General features: G+C 43.6%; 1 protein-coding gene across 1 annotated transcript in view; it reads left to right on the plus strand.

The window, feature by feature from the left end:
* Positions 1-20638, plus strand: part of LOC120528517 — a 52120-nt gene that overhangs the window by 1756 nt on the left and 29726 nt on the right. The window lies entirely within an intron of this gene.

Here is a 20638-nt window from a genome sequence, read left to right on the forward strand (position 1 = left end):
GGTGATCATCATGAAAGGCACTATATAATACAGAGAGAAAGGCAAAAAGAGCTAAATAGTTTTGTAATTTGGTCAGATATGAATGGCACCCTATAATATATCAGAAAAAAGAGCTCAGTAGTTTTGCACCTATCCAGGGCACTATATCATATAAAAAGAAAGGAAAAAGAAATAAAGAAAATGAAGTGGTAAATTATTTTGTAATTTTACCCATGATGAAAGGCACTATATAATAATGAAAGGACAGAAAGAGATCCATTGTTTTGTGATATTACCCATTATGAAAGTTACTGTATAAACTGTGAAGAAAGAAAGGAAATAATAATAAGGAAAGAATAATAATTATTCTAAATTATTTTGTAATATTTCTCGTTATCACTATGTAATATATCAAAGGAAAGAAGGAAAATGAAAGAGTTAACTTGTTTTATCATTTTACCCATGATGAAAGGCACTATATGACGCAGAAAGACCTACTTGTTGTAAATTTTCAAATTGTGAAAGGTGATAAATAGAATATTAGAAAAGAATGATAATTAAATGGTAAATTATATAATTTAACCCCTGAATAAAGGCGCTATATAATACAGAAAAAAAGACATAAAGAGTTAAATTGTTTTGTAACTTCACTAATTATGAAAGGCGTCATATTAAATACCAAGAAAGAAAAGAGCTCATTGGTTTTGAAGTTATAAAGGCACTGTATAAGAAAGAAAGAAAGAAAGAAAGACTTTGTAAAAGCGTTTTTAATTAAATGCACTGTACAATAAAAAAGAAAAACTTCGTAACTCTGCTGTGTTCATGCCGTCCGCACGTTTCTTTTGATTTTTAAGACGACCTACTGATGTGTCCCCCACTGCACTCAGGGTCCCAGTCCAGACGGTTCGTTGTGTGGTGGGTGCAGCAACGTGCTATCAGCATTCGCACCCAACCTCCTCTCGTTTGTTTCCGCGATTTTCCCTGCTGTTCTGATTGGCTCCGACCTCCAATAACTTTGTTTTGGGACAACAAAATCCTCCGCAGATGGGCGGAGCAATGGATATCACTACCAGGGAGCATGCGCTGAACGTCTGGCTCGAGGAATCATTAAAATAACAGAACGAAATCAGCGGCATCTTCAACTGAACCTACAATGTGGCGTGGTGGTTAAGGCTTTGGACTCAAAACTTGGAGGTGATGAGTTCAAATCGCCTTCGGTAAAGATTAAGATCAGGTAAACAATAATAAACGATGTTATAAATGCCCTCAATCTGTATGGTGTTTTTGGCCAATGTGTCGGCACTAAACATTGAATGGTATTTATGCACGAATTGATATTTTTATGGCGGGTGGTGGTGCAGTGGTAGCGCTGCTGCCTCACAACAAGGAGCGCGGGTTCAAGTCCCAGGAGCTCTCAACATGGTGTTTGCACCTTCTCCCTGTGTCCTCCCAGTAAACACGCAGGTTTGGTGTTGCTTTTCCGACCTCTAATGTGTGTGTTTGTTTGCCCTGCCATCGTGGACCGACGTCCTGTCCAGGTAGGGTTCCTGCCTCGTGCCCGGTGCTTGCTGGGAATGGGATAAACTCCGGTCGCCTCGCTGCCTTGCTCGGGATAAACCGGATTGGAAAATGACTCGATCTCTTTTGGGCGCGTACAACTTAATAGCAGTATAAAAGAAGGGCTGCATCAGAGGAAATAAAAGAGGACAACGAAAACCTGCATTTAAAAATAAAATGGGGTCTCATAATAAGGGTGAAGGTGCTAAGGCTTCTGCAAGTCGATGCACATTATCAGCGCTACCATGACATGTATGTATATAGCGCCTTAGAATACAGAGTATAATACAAATTGCTTTAGAAAACATGAGATGTAAACATTGTGCGTCTTCCTGTGGTGTAAATATAACTACAACTATAACAACTACTACTACTAATAACAATAATAATAATAATAATAATGTGCATATTGTTATATGTGGGTAGCGCTGGTGCCTCACAGTTAGGAGTCCTGGGTTCGCTTCCCGGGTCCTCCCTATGTGGAGTCTCCTTGTTCTCCCCGTGTCTGCGTGGGTTTCTTCCCACAGTCCAAAGACATGCAGGTTAGGTGCATTGGCGATCCTAAATTGGCCCTGGTGTGTGTGTGTGTGCCCTGCAGTGGGCTGGCACTCTGCCCGGGGTTTGTTTATTGCCTCGCTCCCTGTGTTGGCTGGGATTGGCTCCGGCAGACCCCCGTGACCCTGTAGTTATAGTGGGTTGGATAATGGATGGACGGATATTGTTATGTGTGCCCAAGTTTTTATTGTAACAGCGAGATCGTATTTCCTCTTCTGTGCGCTTCTCTCCGGTGGCATTACACTGGCGTATAGCCAAGCCATTGGACTTTAAAGGGTCCCTTTGTCACCTCTGCCTCACTGTGCCACTCCGGGAAAGTCACCTAACCTGTACGTGTCCCATTAAACCAGTGTTTTTTTAAACTCGGTCCTGGGGACCCCCTGTGGCTGCAGGTTTTTGTTCCAACCAGATTCTGTTTTTAATTGAACTCCTGGGCTAATTAAGTCAATTCATCTTCATTTTTATTCTACTTAGGTGTTCTAATTGTTTAAGTAATCCATTATTTACTAGTTAGTGACTCTGACTCTAAAGTAGTTGCTGCCTTTGATTATTCTGTGTTGTTTGCCTGAGTGTCTGCTCTGCTCGTTTTAAATTGTCATTATTAAGATACAACGAAGGGGGGAAAACTGCACAGAGAAAAGGGTGAAATATAAAGAAATTAACAAAAGTGAGTTAAGCATTTAAATCGACAGCAACAGTAGAAATATTTCTAAATGTCTTATAAATGTAAAAATCATTCTGTTATGCTTTTCTGAATATAGAATAAAAGAAAAGAAATCCCAGCTAATTAAATGAGCTCAGTGCTATCAGGTGTTGTCATTGATTAGGAATCTGCTTGGAACAAAAACCTGCAGCCACCGGGGGTCCCCAGGAGCGAGTTTGAGAAGCACTGCATTAAACACTCTTAACAGCAACTGCTTGTAAGTCGCCTTTGACAAAGGCGTCTGCCTACCATAAGACTTCTGCTTCATGTGACACCAACACGCACCGTCTCCGTCTAAACGGACCCTTCTCGCACAGCAGACATTAACACCGTCCACGCAAACCGAGATTCGACACAAAGGTGTCCGAGGTGACGTTAACGGAAGGCCAAAATTGTGGTCATTCTAACGCGTTCCGAGTGAGTGCGCTGCTGTCCTGCTCGCATGTTGCTGCCAATGAAGGCTCCATCTGCCTTATACTCTTAAACTGCAATAAGCGGGTTCAACGTGGATTTCTGTTGTCTTTGTACTCGTTATATAATTAGATTTTCGACAAGTTTGTATTTGCATTTTACCTACAGAACTTGTGTCGGCGCACTGCGTTTGCGGTCAATGAAGGGCGCTATACAAAAAAGGCATTGAATTGAATTTGCGGTTGCCCCTAATATGCCTGTACTGTGCAGCCTGCCCCAAGTCGTGTGCTGCAGCGGTTAGAACCGCGTCTCAGGCCCGGTAAAGGCACGCCGCCGCTCCCAGCAGACGCGCCTTCACCGGCCAGGAATGCGCAGCGTCACGTCTGCGGCGCGGCTCTCTTCGCGCTTCGGCCTTTTATTGACGGCATAACGAGTTCGTACTCGCAGCAGTTTAAACGCAAGTCAAAGGCGGCTCGTCCAGCTAGAAAGTGTGCGACTTTCTTATTTATTGGCACTCCAGGTCCTGAACACATTACAGATACAGTGGTCCATTGCTACACTCTCCTTGTTTTGGAGTACATTTCCATCTTTATCTATCATGGGCAGCAGTGCCGCTCGGAGTCCATCTGAGGAGTTGGGGGAGACAGCGTCCTTAAGGGTCTAGAGAGGGTCGTCACTGTTATTACACTTCGATGACCTTATAGTGTGCCCGGAGCGCGCGCCCCTTCAGTTACATAAACGGACTTTAACGAGCGCGCGCGCCCCTAATGGATTGACCGTCTCTAGACGTATACTGTACTTGTGACCGAACGTTACTGCCAAATAAAACGAGCCACCAGAGCACCATACCATCACCACAGCTTTACTCCAGCAGTTTTAGGGCGGAAGTGACGTCTGGACCAACAGTTTGGTAATAAACGTCACAAATCAAATTGATCGACACGCTAACCGCACCGATCTCTAACCTTAATAAAACTAACTCGAACATTAACTAACCCCTAACTCCTAAACGCTAATCATGCTAACCTCTAACTTTAACATCAGTCCTATAACTTCTGGCATAGACCCGCTGTGAGATGTGGTGCTCTGGCTTTACAGTTGGATATTATTGGGAGATAAAACAGACAGTTTGGCCGACTACGCCACCTAGTGGTAATAATGCTATGAGCACTGAGACTCCGCTCCCCTCTCCAACAGACTCCAACTGGCGGGCCTTCAGAGTTCCAGTCCATTGAGGAGGTGGTCGCTTTCTACTATAGGTAATCTATTTAGTTAGCCAATAAAAGGTGTCATTTCACCCTACTATCTCCTGTATCAATCTATGGCTAACACGGTACAGCACTCTACTGCTTATACTATACATCAAGTGATAAGGACACCTGGTGACAATGTGGTTAAGATGGGGGTTATAGGACCCAACTCAAGTAAACCAGGTGACAAAATCCTGCAATCCAATTGGCTGCCCAGCAAAGCTATGGCGGTCTGCAGCTGGACCCAACTGCCTCATTTTTAAACCAGGTTCTTTCTCAGGTTCCATACAATGAAACTGTGGATCTCTCATACACAATCTTGTTAAAAAAATAAATAAATAAAAATATAGGATATTAAAAAAAAAAAAAAGCCTGGCAGAAACATCTAATAAAATTTGAGGCTGGAGCTGCTACAGTTACTTCATTTGCTTCAGCGCGGTCACTGAGCCCGACTTTCCCTGCAGGCCCTTTGAGTCACTCGCTGATACACAAGGCTCCAGGCCCTTGCGGTTCACTTAAAAAATGGTGAAGCTATGCCATAGGGGGGTTCCCAAAAGACCCATCCAGACAGGTTGGGAGCAGCACGGATACGCGTGAAGATGCCACAAGACCCTTTCTTTACTTTGGTCAGTAATGGGCTCCACTGAGTGAAACACCAGACACAGATTTGTCAAATACCAGCGGGTCCCGCTTTGCAAAGAAGAAGACTTGCTGGATACGATGACACGGGCTAAGTCCCGGCTTTCTCAATCCGTTAGTGCCCTGCAGCCCACCGTACATCAGAGATTTGTTTATCTACAAATTAGGATGTTTTTCAAAGCACAAAGAACCAACTTCATAGCAAATAACATTAAAACAATCTGGATGAGAGCGGGCCATTGAGCCCACCAAAGCTGGCCAGTCCTGCCCACTGAATTCTTCTAAAATAACATCAAGTCGAGTTTTGAGGATTCCCTAAAGTCCTCCTGCCCACCACACTACTTGCTCACTTAGTCCACATGTCAGTGGTCCTCTATGCCAAGAAACACTTCACAGTGTGTGTGTGTGTGTGTGTGTGTGTGTGTGAAATGTGCCCGTCCCAAAATGAAGCTATGAAGGACCACCCAACATAGTATAAAACCATAAGGGCCATGAAAGAAGCAGCTTGTCTAAGGGTGAGCCCGAGTCCATTTCTTAACCATCAAGTTCAACTTTGGGCTCCAAGACTGTGCAGTTTTCAAAATGAACAAAAAGATAAAATCTTAATGGCAAAAATATTAAAATGAACAACTGTAGGCGGCATCACAGAAGATCTCAAACACCCCAGCAGCAGCAGCACTTCCCATTCTGTATGCCTCACCCTCACACTTCATGCTAACCCTCACCCTCACCCTCGTGTTCGCGTCCCTCTTGTCCCCCGCCCTCCTGCTCAGCTCTTCTTTATCACCCTAATGTGACTTCACCTGGGAGGAGATCAAGACTCACCCCATGTGACGATGCGGGTTCGGCTCCACGCTCCCACTTCCTTTTTTAGAGCTCTTGAACCCGACACCGTCAGTAATGTAACCGGATGAGCTGGACAATGAAGACACCGAGACGAAGCGAGGGGAAGGTGGAAAGTGCAAACAGTGCTTTTATTAAAAAACAAAACCAAAACAAAGTGTTCAGATAAAGTGCAGTGCATCACAACGTTAATCTACACTAATAAAAGGCAAAGCCCTCACTCACTCACTCACTGACTCACTCACTGACTCATCACTAATTCTCCAACTTCCCGTGTGGGTGGAAGGCTGAAATTTGGCAGGTTCATTCCTTACAGCTTCCTTACAAAAGTTGGGCAGGTTTTATATTGAAATTCTACGCGTAATGGTCATAACTGGAAGCAGTTTTACTCCATTTACTGTAATGGAGATGAGCTTCAACGCCGTGGGAGTTTCGTGTGACATCATCACGCCTCCCACGTAATCACACAGTACATAGAAAACCAGGAAGACCTCAAAAAAGCGCTCAAGAAAACATGCATTATATAATTGAGAAGGCAGCTAAACAATAAGAAGCGGCGAGTGACATATACAACCATATTCATGAGTTCTGCTACTTCGGAAACAAAGCACGATGTAAACCTACACTTTAAATTAAGTTCATAGACAGGCTGCCGCTGGCGTTTGTAATTTAGTGCCTGCCCATATAAGGCCGTCCGTCAGCGGCAATCCAATAGCAAACTGCCACTAAATATTCACGGGTGAAGGACTGTGCTTATGGAGAGGAAGATGAGATGGTCAGGGTGGTGTTTGACACAAACTCAGCGAAACTGCGAGAGAAAGTTTTAAGTGCCAGGACTAAGGTAACATTAAATACAGCCATGGACATAGCACGAGATGGCACCAGCACAGCTGGGAACCTTCGATGCATGTACACCGAGTGGCTCACGTGAACTGACGCAGTGCACAGATAAAAGCAACAGTTCCAAAGCGCTGAACAAAACCGAATTACACAATTGAAAAGGCAGCAAAAATATGAAGCGTCTGATAAGCATATTCATAAATCCAGCTACTGCGGAAACAAAGCACACGTGGAAAAAGTCAATGTCCCGCTAAAGGAAGACAGTGTAAAAAAACCGTGCATGCAGTGTGTCAGGTCTCAGATAAAGAAGAAGACGAGCTGTTTATTGATGCAGTAAGAAACGAATCGATGAATGAAACCTGTCATCTTTACAACGATTGACAAACACGGAATGTAACTTGAACACAACACATCCTACAAATACGAACCTGATTGAAAGAAATAATGATAATCAAATCCTTGATGACAGCAACACTCAGTAACACTCACAAAACAAATACTGTATATTGACAGTCATGTTACGTTATTTTTAAAATGTTCCCTTTTCTTTTTCTAGCTTTTTTAACACACTACTTCTCCGCTGCGATACGCGGGTATATATATATGTATATATATATATCCCGATCTACATACGATACTTTATTCGCCATCAATGATTGTTTTGCTAAAGCCATACTCAGTGTATTCATTAGATGAACGGTAAAAAGTAAGAGCGAGGAGGATGAGGCTGCAGGCTGTAGTGCGCGTCAACTCTATCTGAATTGCGCGATCACATTTGAAAAATATATCTTTTCAAGTTCTATTTAGTCCATATGTGTCAAACTCAAGGGCCACGGGCCACATCCGGCCCGGCGTGTAATTATATCCGCCCGAGATCATTTTATATACTGTATTATTGTTATTAATGGCCCGGTATATGAAGCGCTGGTAACACAATAAACTACAGATCCCATAATGCAGCGCTTCAGCTGCCTTGCCAACACTTACCGCGTTAATCAAGTCTAGCTTATGATGCTGCAAGTTATTGCGAAGCTAGCTCACACGATGCTGAAGAGAAAAGTTGATTCTGAAAATAGAGCCTTTAAAACCGATGGGAGGCTGAGTATATGTTTACTGAACCCGTGTGTCTCATTTGTGGAGCTAATGTGGCTGTAATTACAGAATTTAATCTAAGACGGCACTATGAGACAAAACATCAGGGTAACCTGAATGCAATGCAGAAGATACAGAAAGCAGAAGAATTAAATAAGAATCTGACACTTCAGCGGACGTTTTACCCGTGCACAATCACAAAGTGATTTCAAGTGAAGCTGCTTTTATGGGAGACACAAATGCACCAGTGCACCTTGCCCCACTTTCCCTGTTGCCAAGTAATGTTAAACCAAGTCGTCACTACGGTGTTCCCAAATCGCACTTTGCTGATAAACTGAGCGCACTGAGTTTGCACGGCGCTTTGGTGACTTTGAAGAACAAAAAGTCCGTCTACATGCGGCTCGAACCTTGTGCATGTTTGGTAGCACATATCTGTGTGAGAAGCTCTTCTCAGTGATAAAGACTAACAAAACAGCACACAGGAGTCGCCTCACTGATGAGCACCTGCAGTCCATCCTGAGAATCTCCACAACACAGAACCTCACAGCAAACAGAAACGAACCTGTGCCAAAAAGATGCCAGGCGTCCAGCTCTAAAATGACATATGAGCAAAGACAACTGAATGATTTGATTTGTTATTGCTGAAAGGAACACATTTTATTTATATTTCCAGGTTTTGTTATGCAGCATGTTCATATTTGAATTTGTATAATTTTGACAGGATATATTTTATGGAGAGCAAAATCTTTTGGGATATTTAAAATCTAAGTTTATTTTTTATATAAAATTACATAAGAGTAAAGAAATTTGAATGTTTGTTCTTTTAATGTTTACTTTATTTCTAACTTGTATAATTTAGACAGGATATATTTTTATGGAGAGCAAAATATTATAAGTTGTTTAAGGTTTGAGTTGATTTATTCAGGAATAATATTCCTGTCTGTTTTACCATTCCTACCAAAGATATTTCTGTCGACTAAATAAAAATTCCTTCTATTTAAAATTTAAATAGAACTTGAACAAATCGATAGTTCATAATATCCACGCAGACTTGCGTAAGAGCGGAGTTATCCGTTTTAACAAACAGCGTATTGCACTGATACTGAAATAGCTGTGTGTGTATATATGTAGATATGTATGTATATGTATATATATGTGTGTGTGTATGTATGTGTATATATATGTATATATGTAGATATATATATGTATGTATATATGTGTATATGTATAGATATGTATATATATATGTTTATGTGTGTGTGTGTATATATATATATATATATATATATATATATATATATATATATATATATATATATATATATATAATAATAAAAGGCAAAGCCCTCACTCACTCACTGACTCGTCTCTAATTCTCCAACTTCCCGTGTAGGTAGAAGGGTAAAATTTGGTACTTATTTCAGTGGTATGATGCCACTGTCGGCTGCCATATTGAACTTTTCAACGGTCTTTGTTACTTATGGGCCCATCTTCAAGAAATTTGGTACACGGGTTCCCAACGCTAACTAAATCCTACTTACATACATATATACGTCCATAGCCTGCACCTCGGTCACCGTGTGAGGTGGCATTGTGTCCCCCATCCCAACGCCTCCCACGTTGTTGGTTGCCTGCCTATATAAGGCCGTCCGTCGCTCCAGTCTCTACATTCCCTTCGTTGATTCGCCACGGGATTCACGTCTCCCTACTGATAACTACAGCCTTTTGGTTTAATCCACGCCTTCTCCGCTGTTTTATTGTTCATTTATTACGATTATAGTTATTGTGTAGGTATTTTAGACTTACTTTACATTGTTAAGGTCCCCATTTCCTTTATCATTCCAACCGTACCCCCATTAACATGTCTATCAAGGTGATCACCATCGATCAAAGAACTGTCACTTACTGAGTGGTTTCCATGCCCAGAGATGGCACCTGCCTTTTCCATTCTCTGTGTTACATATTGCACGGCCATATCAGGCTCACTCTTGATATCCATTGTGTCTTATGTACTGAATGACTGGACAGGTTCAAGGTGTGGACTGATGACGGCACAGGAGATAATTAGACTACACAGGAGCACTAGAAGAGTCAAATGCTTAAGCCCTTCACCTGTGGATCTGCATGTGAGTTGATGGCTGCCGCTGAATTGTTTGGTTGTCACTTTCAAGTGTACCGAAATGGCCAAATATTTTACACCTTTGGACAACCGCCAATGCCTCTTAAACATCTTAGACTCACAGGTGACGATTTCAGTAGTGGACACTTTGATGTTTATGAATGTTTAAACTCTCAAAAGCTGGATGTGAAGTTATCGATGAAACTGGTTGAGTGCTTACAACGCTTGACAGATGCCGAATGTCACTTCAACACAAGTCCTACAAATACTGTCGTCATTGAAACAAACCGTGAAACTCAAACTGATTACGACAGCAGCAATCCAAGCTGTGAGATTTGAGACAAGATTACTGTTCACATGGCCGACTGTACGTTACATGCTCAAGAGTAAGCTCAGCGCACAGCTTAGTCAGATTACAGCCGGAGGGCCGAACTGACAACGTGGTATACAAAGAGATCCTTAAATAATTATTGGCATATTTTCCCTCAGTTTAAAAAGGTTTAATTTTCTTCTTAATAAAAATTTTAATGCAGTTCTTTGCTGCTGCAAAGCGCGGGTATTTTGCTAGTTTATACTAATAAAAGGCAAAGCCCTCACTGACTGACTGACTCACTGACTCGTCTCTAATTCTCCAACTTCCCGGGTAGGTAGAAAGCTGAAATTTGGCAGGATTATTCCTTACAGCTTACTTACAAAAGTTAGGCAGGTTTCATTTCGACATTCTACATGTAACGGTCATAACGGTCGATAATGGTCGACAATGTCCGCCATGTTGAACTTCCTTATTTATGGCCCCATCTTCAAGAAATTTGTTACGCGGGTTCTCAACGCTAACTGAATCCTACTTACGTACTTATATACGTCCATAGCCTGCAGCTCGTTCACCGTGTGAGGCGGCGTTGGGTCCCCCATCTTAACGCCTCCCACGTTGTTGGCTGCCTGCCTATATAAGGCCGTCCGTCGCTCCGGTCTCTACATTCTCTTCTTTGCTTCGCCACGGGATTCACGTCTCCCTGCTGATAACTACAGCCTTTTTATTTAATCCACGGCTTCTCTGCTGTTTTATTGTTCGTTTATTATGATTATAGTTATTGTGTAGGTATTTTAGACTTACTTTACATTGTTCAGATACCCATTTCCTTTATCATTCCAACCGTACCCCCATTAACATGTCTATCGAGGTGATCACCATCGATCAAAGAACTGTCACTTACCGAGTGGTTTCCATGCCCGGAGATGGCACCTGCCTTTTCCATTCTCTGTGTTACATATTGCACGGCCATATCAGGCTCACTCTTGATATCCATTCTGTCTTATGTATTGAATGACTGGACAGGTTCAAGGTGTGGACTGATGACGTACAGGAGATAATTAGACTACACAGGAGCACTAGAAGAGTCAAATGCTTAAGCGCACAGCTTGGTCAGATTACAACTGGAGGGCCGAACTCACAACGTGGTGTACAAAGAGATCCTTAACAAATAATTATTGGGATATGTTCCCTCGGTTTAAAAAGGTTTAATTTTCTTCTTAATAACAATTTTAAAGCAGTACTTCGCCGCTACAAAACCGGGTATTTTGCTAGTAAATAAATGATCGGTAAAAACAGTGAAATGTGGAGGTTAAAATCCAATAAATAAACCTTTTAAAAATGAGGTTAAAACAATGGCTGAAAGCAGTCCTTTAAAAATAAAACCCGGTGTCTTCTTCTGCTTCTCCCATCTGGGCCCTGCACCAGGGGAGTCACCCTTCCTGCAGCTGACCTTCTCCTTCTAGCCAGTAGCCTTGTGGTCCCCGACTCCATAGGGCTGTCACCAGACCGAGACTTGGGATCCCAAGTGACCAGGACGTTCACACTGGGGCTTCTACCTCCCAAGCCTCCTGACTCCTGCTACCTCATGCGGTGAGCCAACCACCTTCTGGTCACTTCTGCTCCTCCATAGTGCTCAGTTGGGGTGACCACTTCATGCTGTCCCTCAGGTGTCGGCCAAACTCCCCGCTAGGCTCTCATGCACTCACAGACAGACAGACTCCTTCGCTTCCGGCGTCATCATCTTCACCTTCTCTAGCATGCGTTTTTTCGATCAACATTTCTCCCACCTCGCGCTTCTCCTATTTATTATGGGGACGTGGCACAAGTGTGGCAATTAGCAGCTCAATTACCGACGTGGACGATTCCCCACCTGTGCACTTAACCGAAGAAACGCCCGCATCACACAGTATCCGAGAGTGGCTCTGGCCACACCACTGCGCCACCTCTATTTATTTATCTAAAAACTGGCCTTTTCATCTGAGCCATGGACCCGCTATACCACACCTCTGTCACCAGTTAGCCCAAATATTGAAAATGCCACTTAAAGAAAACAAATAAACAATGTGGAATATGGCAGGCCAGTCATCCCGGCCAATACTCCCAGGCCGCCAGGTGGAGCCCTCCCTGCAGTATGGAGGTGCCCAAAATGCCAGCAGGGAATCATGGACAGTGGAGTTTTCTTTAACAGACCTGCTGGTTACCTTGTGGGCCAACAGAGGACGCTGCAGGGTGGCCCAGAGACTCGTACGTGCCCTGTAACCCGGAAGAACGTCCTAGTCACACGGACAGGAGGAATGACGTACTTCCGGGATGAAAAGAAGACTTTGGATCTGACCCGGAAGTGCTAGGAAGTCACATGGGCTCAGGGTTCAGAAGCACTTCCGGGTCACATACTATAAAGGGATGTGGGAAATCCCAGACGACGAGCTGAGTCGGGAGGAAGGGTGGCAACGCGTCTGGGAGAGTTGGAGGATTTATTGTTATTGTGGATTTGTTTAATTATGCGAGTATTGTGGAGGGGAGGGTGCTTTGTGCACTGGTTATTAATAAAAAGTCAAATTATTGGACTTTTACCTGGTGTCTGGCGTCTGGACTGAGGGTTCAAGGGGACAACAGCGCCCCCAATCTGCCACAACAAGCAGCACATGCATTAAATACAGCAATGAACTCCTCGTGTATAAAAAACAGAAAAGAGTGTGATGAGAGGAAATGAAACAAACACGAGGGGTCTTATAGCAAAGTCAGTCAGTCAGTCAGTCATTATCCAACCCGCTGTATCCTAACACATGGTCACGGGGGTCTGCTGGAGCCAATCCCAGCCAACACAGGAAACAAACCCCCAGGCAGGGTGCCAGCCCACCGCAGGGCACACATACACACCAAGCACAATTTAGGACCGCCAATACACCTAACCTGCATGTCTCTGGACTGTGGGAGGAAACCCACGCAGACATGAGGAGAACATGGAAAACTCCATACAGGTAGGACCCGGGAAGCGAACCCTTAAGGGTCTCCTTACTGCAAGGCAGCAGCGCTACCCACTGCGCCACCGTGCTGCAAATTTTAACAAAGTGAACAATTGAAAGGATCCTTGACAAAAGGGAGTCTAAATTCGAAATCTATTTAACACAAACATCAAAGCACAATCAGGTTGGACACTAAGGAGGGAGAAAAGGACCGGTGGGCTAGAGCGAGGGGCCGAGCAGGGAAAGATGAGCAGCAGGTTAGGGTGATGAAGGATAAAGATGGAAATGTACTCCAAAACAAGGAGAGTGTAACAAAGCGCCACTGTATCTGTAGTGTGTTCAGGACCTGGGGCCTCATGTATAAATGGTGCGTACGCACAGAAATGTTGCCTAAGAACTTTTCCACGTTCAAATCGCGATGTATAAAACCTACACTTGGCGTAAAGCCACGCACTTTTCCACGTTAGCTCATACCTTGTCGTACGCAAGTTCTCTGCTCGGTTTTGCAGACTGGCGGCACCCAGCGTCAAAGCAATGGTACTGTTCTTGTGTGATTACTCCTTATTTTCATGACGCAGCTTTATAAATACACTGAAACTAACCGCATATTGTTTATTAGTGTAATGCATCTGATTGTAATGAACTTGTAACAATATAATGGAGCAGGGAACAGCCATAGTATACCAAATACCAGAACTGCTTTAGCGTTGTTACTCTCACTGCACCTTCGTCTTCTTTCAGCTCCTCCCGTTAGGAGTTGCCACAGCGGATCATCTTTTTCCATATTACTCTCACTGCACCACTCAGAGTATTTATATCACTGTGTCTGAGTGTGAATCACAGCAGCAGCTGATCGGAAAGAGAATTATCGGTATACAGCTTCAAGGACACGCTGTCTCAGCCACTGCAAAACGTTTCAAAGCCTTTCCTGTACGGACCTCGCGGTTCACAAACAGTTTCATCCCAAGAACTCTAAACACACTCAATCAATGGCTCCTTGTAGATCTGTTAGGACTTATAAGTACAATCACCTCACTGTAAACTTGCACTACAGTTATAATATCACACAACCTGAGCCACTTTATAAAGCGCGTATTTACAGATGATGACGATATCATTTTTAAGATGAAATGCAGCAAAATATGTTTGTTAAATTATACAGATAAAACTTTAACTTCATTTAAATAATCTATATTCTTCACTGGGAGTGTCGTGAAGGATAGAATAATTAAAGATGTACTACGAAGATATTTCAATGTTCTTTAAACGTTTTGAAGAATCGGCGCTAAGCTTACAGATGGATTAACGTCTATTACAGAGCTGATTGTGTGGCGATCGGTTACTTGGGGAAAGAAAAGCACTGACTGCAGTGACGGCTACGCCAATATATATTGAATATAAAACAGAAAGAGAAAATAACAACACAGCTAAAAACGCAGCGACAAATTTCGGCAAAAGTTAAATGCTTGTGTCATGAGCACGAGGCGGCTATGCAGTGTCTGTAACAGACGTGACCATCCACCGTGATAAGCTACCTTAGTGACATTGGCGGCGAAGGAGCCACCGATTCTTCCTCTGCCCAGTGCCACCACAAGCCTAGAGCCGCCCCCTGAGTACTGCTGCAATAAATTATTTCATCGAAGTGAAACACATGTTTAATAACGTGCTTTAACTCCTATCATCATGAAAATGATATCACGTATACATCTCAGTATTTTAGTTATTCAGAGAGCTGTAATATCACGAATGTCATGGACTCTGTGTCCAGTTGGAGGAAGAGAGCGGGTTTAAGAAGCAAGTAGTGATTCACACACACAGAGCACATACGAGTAGAAGATCAAATACAAAACAAAGCATTTAACGTGCGACTTTAATTACGATGTGATTTGAGAAACTGGTTAATTAAACGATTTTAAGATGAAGTTTCTGATGTTCTACTTTAATGACAAAATAAACTACGTGATTAAAGTGGAAATGTCGAGATTGAAGTTGACATTTTGTGCTTTTTCCCCACCATGTGCCTTTTTTTCTCTGTACCCTAATAATCTTTCATATGACACTCAGACGGTGGGCTTACAACTCTTCTTTTCACGGCGACTTTGATATGTGACTTCTTTTTCATTTCCGGCACTGTGCGATTTTGTGAATGTGAGCTTTCATGTTTCTCCAACACGCTATGTCACTCGATCAACTTCCTTTTGTTAATTATATCACGGTTTTATTTGAACAAATTGTATGTTTTTCCTTTGCCTCCACTTGGTATTCGCTGAACTTCTTATATTTTCTCCGTGCTTTTCCCATTGTCTTTTAACAGAAGGCTGCGCTTAAGGGCGATTTATATTGATTTGCATATTCAAATAGGCGTAATTCTGGGAGGAGTTGGGGCATTACATAAAGCGTGCACGGCGTAGTTTTCACGCTGATCGGGATTTATGTAGCGGAAGAAGGTGGAAGTTGGAGTACGCACAGATTCCTGCGTCTGGATTTTTCTGTGCGTAAACACATTTCGGTTTCTGTGCTTACGCCATGTTATAGTGTGAGTTCTACGCACGGCGTTATACACGAGACCCTGGAGTGTCGGTCAGGACTCTGGTAAATGATGCAGAGAACTCCACACAGCAGCTCAGAATGAAATGGACTTATTTATTTGAAGACAATACGCCTGTATTTGAATAGGTATACAGTACAGTAGACCCCCGCAAAGTCGCGGTTCAGGATTCTCAGACTTAGAACCTAACTATTATTTGTTAGCAGAAATCGCAAATATCCTCCACAATTTTGTATGGCTTTTTTGTGGCAATACTGTGCTGTAGAGAGAACAGGAAGTAACCGCGGTTTGGGATGGTGAAAGTAGCCAATCCCAGAGCGCTCTTCATTTCTCCTTGCTGCTGATTGATTGCTGCCCTGTGACGCGACTCCAGCTGAGTGTTTTCCATTTTGTTATTCGTAGACGCACAAGATGTCGCTGAATCGCCCTGCACCTTCTAAGGCCTAAACACCAGAAAAAGTTTAAAACACTCCAGTGGAGGTTTGAACTACTGGATTTGCTCCAGGAACTAAAAAGTTATTCTGCAGTAGCGCGCCACTATGGCATTAATGAAAGCACCGCACGCTACATAAAGAAGAACGAAGCAGCGATCTGGTGTACCGTATCTGTAAGTTTCCATGAATGTGCCTAAAAGATAACGACCGTAAGGAATATAAATATCGTCAGAATAGAATCTGCCGGGCGGCACGGTGGCGCAGTGGGTAGCACTGCTGCCTCGCAGTAAGGAGACCCATCTGGGTTCACTTCCCGGGTCCTCCCGGTGTGGAGTTTGCATGTTCTCCCCGTGTCTGCGTCGCTTTCCTCCCACAGTGCAGAGACATGCAGGTGAGGTGGACTGGCGATTCTAAATTGTCCTTAGTGTGTGCTTGATGTATGTGAGTGTGTTTGTGTGTGTCCTGCGGTGGGTTGGCACCCTGCCCAGGATTGGTTCCTGCCTTGTGCCCTGTGTTGGCTGGGATTGGCTCCAGCAGGCCCCCATGACCCTGTGTTCAGATTCAGCGGGTTGGAATGGAGTTGGATGGATAGAATCTGCCTTGGCAGAAAGCAGGAAGAAGAACATCCCCTTGGACGGTAACATCATCTGTGAGAAAGCACGGAAACTTTACCAGCAGTTTGCTCCAGGAGACAATGTAGCAACTTCCCATCACAATGTTCCTGAAACCTATGAAGAAAAGCCAGCAAGAAACCTCATTAGAAGAAGACCCGTCCAAAGATACGACTCCGCCTGAAGAAGAGGCGCCACCCGAGGAGTTTTAAATCCCCTGCATTGTACTGCACAGCGACTTCATCATCATCATCAATATCATTCATCATTGGTGAGTACCCATACATTTCACTGTATTTTAATTAAATGAAATTATGATGTATTTATGTATTTACTCTACTTATACCAAAGAAAACGCGCTTGCATGAATTACAGTACGTAAAGCGGTAACATCGGTATTTTACATTCTAGCACCGCGGGAGACATAGCAGTACAGTACTGTACAGTAGACGGGTTTACCTTTACATTCTGTTTTTAGGTCATGTTTTAATGTATTAGGCTGAGTTTGCAACGAAATTAAAGTGCTTTTGGGGCAGGCGTACTGTGTTTAGGGTTGAAACTATAAAAATAGACATTTAAAAGGCATTCTTTAACCACATCCAAAAATTGCGGTTTTTCACAATTTGCGGGTACTCTAGGAACGTAACCCCCGCGAATTTTAGGGGTGTACTGTATGTATGTGTGTGTGTGTGGTCTACAATAAAAGAGAATACCTAAAACTTATTGATAAATTACACAAAGTCCACTAGATGGCAGTATTACTCAAATTGGGCACTAGCTTAATGGCAGTATGGAGTCCAAATCAATAAAGTAGCAGTAAATAGTATTAACAAACTTATAGTAAAGTACATTGATGTAATACCATAAACTATTATTCAATAATATCGCTGCATGTAAATAACACTAAGGCACAATCCCAACATATAAACGCTACACAGAACACGTAAACAACTTGCATCTTAACGTATAAAAACACACAAGTAGAGCACAAATGGACCCACCTCTGGTCATTAACGCACACTTCTTAGAAATTCAGGACACGACTGACTCTTAGTTGTCACAAACAAATGTTTCTCTACGCAGGAATGACTACTGTAGTACACTTTTGAACATCCCATAATACTGTATGTGCTCTCGTGCATGCTGGGAGGTGCACCTTGAAATGTGAGCCGTGTCTCTTCATTATTGATATCTCTCTAACAGAGAGTTTGAGGACTTTGAGAGGCTGATGAATGAAGAGAACGAGAGAGAGAAGAGGTTGGATGATGTGGAGATAGTGAATCAGGAAGTGCGACGGATTAGCAAGGAGGAAGAAAGGACAGCGATGAAGAGGATGAAAAATGGAAAGGCTGTTGGTCCAGATGACATACCTGTGGAAACATGGAGGTGTTGAGGAGAGATGGCAGTGGAGTTTCTAACAGGATTGTTTAATGGAATCTTGGAAGTGAGAGGATGATGAGGAGTGGAGAAGAAGTGGACTGGTGGGCCGATATTTAAGAATAAGGGGGATGTGCAGGACTGCAGTAACTACAGGGGGATAAAACTGATGAGCCACAGCATGAAGTTATGGGAAAGAGTAGTGGAAGGTCAGTTAAGAAGTGAGGTGATGATCAGTGAGCAGCAGGATGGTTTCATGCCAAGAAAGAGCACCAGAGATGAGATGTTTGCTCTGAGGATGTTGATGGAGAAGTTTAGAGAGAAGGCCAGAAGGAGATGCATTGCGTCTTTGTGAACCAGCAGAGAGCATATGACAGGGTGACTGAGAGGAGCTGTGGTATTGGATGAGGAAGTCGGGAGTGGCAGAGAAGTACATAAGAGTGGCACAGGAAGTGTGACTGTGGTGACGTCTGCGGTGGGAGTGACGGAGGTGGGATTACATCAGGGATTGGCTCTGAGTCCTTTCTTATTTGCAATGCTGATGGACAGGCTGACAGACGAGATTAGACAGGAGTCCACGTGGACTGTGATGTCTGCTGATGACATTGTGATCTGTAAGTTGAGGAGACCCTGGAGAGGTGGAGATAAGAGGAGGAGAGGAATGAAGCTCATTAGGACCACCAAGACAGAACACATGTGTGTGAATGAGAGGAAGGTCAGTGGAATGGAGAGGATGAGGGGAGGAGAGTTGATGAAGGTGGAGGAGTTTAAATACTTGGGATCAACAGTAATGGGGAGTGTGGAAGAGAAGTGAAGAAGAGAGTGCAGGCAGAGTGGAGAAGAGTGTCAGGAGTGATTGGTGACAGACGGGTATCAGTGAGAGTGACAGTGAAGGTCTACAGGACGGTAGTGAGACCAGCTGTGTTATATGGGCTGGAGACGGTGGCACAGGAGACAGAGCTGGAGGTGGCAGAGGTAGATTTGCATTGGGGGTGACGAGGATGGACAGGATTAGAAATGAGGACATTAGAGGGTCAGCTTGCTTGGCAAGAGGAGAAGAGGAAGGCCTAAGAGAAGGTTTATGGATGTGGTGAGAGAGGACATGCAGGTGATATTGGGGTGACAGAACAAGATGATGAGGACAGGAGGACATATTCTGTGTTGTCGCTGTATGTTGCATCATCCGTCTATCTATATCCTAACTACAGGCTCATGGGGGTCTGCCGGAGCCAATCCCAGACTACACAGGCGCAAGGCAGGAAACAAACGCCAGGCAGAGCACCAGCCCACCGCAGGTATGTTGCACCCAATGTTGTCAAAACAAACTGGACAAAGGTCACTTCCTGCAAGGTGACACCGGATCAGAAAGGTTGTCAACACAAGAGTTTGGACCTTCTTAGAGAAAACCTTGGTGTCTTTTTCTCATGTATTGTTACTGGGGATGAAATGTGGGTTGACCATCATGAGCCTGAAGAGTCCAGGTGATGAAAACATAAGGGGGTCCCATAAACCCAAGAAATGTCACGTGCAGCAATTGGGCAGAAGAGACATGGTGACAGTGTTCTGGAATACAAAGGACGTTCTGCTGTTGAAATTCATGCCATTCAAGTCAACCATCTTGGAGAGACAGACACTTTCACAAAGAAACGAGGCCATCAGACAGAAACATCGTAGGAAACTGTCAGCAGGCGCTGCCTCACAACAACATGCCATCCCAGAAATCCCAGAAATCGAAGGCTGCTGTCACCATATGTGGCTTCAGAGAGCTCAACCCTCCACCATTCTGTCCACACCTGGGCTCCTGTCATTTCCTTCTCTTTTGAAACCTGAAGAAATGTCGATGTGGATGGTGACTACCTGATGAGAACGACCTCAAGGGGGCGGTAAAGGGTGGGCTTGGGGACCACAAGGAATCCTTCTATTCCAAAGGCTTTAAATCACAGGAGGCAGCGGGGGCAAGGGTGTTAAAGTCAAAGGGGGATTACATTGAGGTGAGCTGGACCACCACATTCATAGTCAGGTGAGACTTTCAACGTATTGAAACATATTGGAATGGGAAATTTTTAAATGGCGTTCAATGCACAAATAAACACTTCACAAAACACGTTTAATGATGAAATGCATTGTACAGGATATGCAATTAATGGTGGTAATCAATATTCATCTTACGTCTTGAAGAGAACATCACGAAGGTGTCGTCCATTTCTCCGTACACATCCTGACAGCCTGCATTGCCTGACGTTAACATGTCAAGAGGAAGGTCAGCGATTTCCTCTTCAGTCCTCCTCTTTAGTTCATCGGTGGTTGCAGGACGTTTTCGGTACACTCGGCTTTTAAGATGTGCCCACAGAAAAGAAAATATCACAGGCAGTGAGATCTGGGGGTCTCAGAGGCCATGGAG

The sequence above is a fragment of the Polypterus senegalus genome, chromosome 4, assembly GCF_016835505.1.
Source record: "Polypterus senegalus isolate Bchr_013 chromosome 4, ASM1683550v1, whole genome shotgun sequence".
Lineage (NCBI taxonomy): Eukaryota > Metazoa > Chordata > Cladistia > Polypteriformes > Polypteridae > Polypterus > Polypterus senegalus.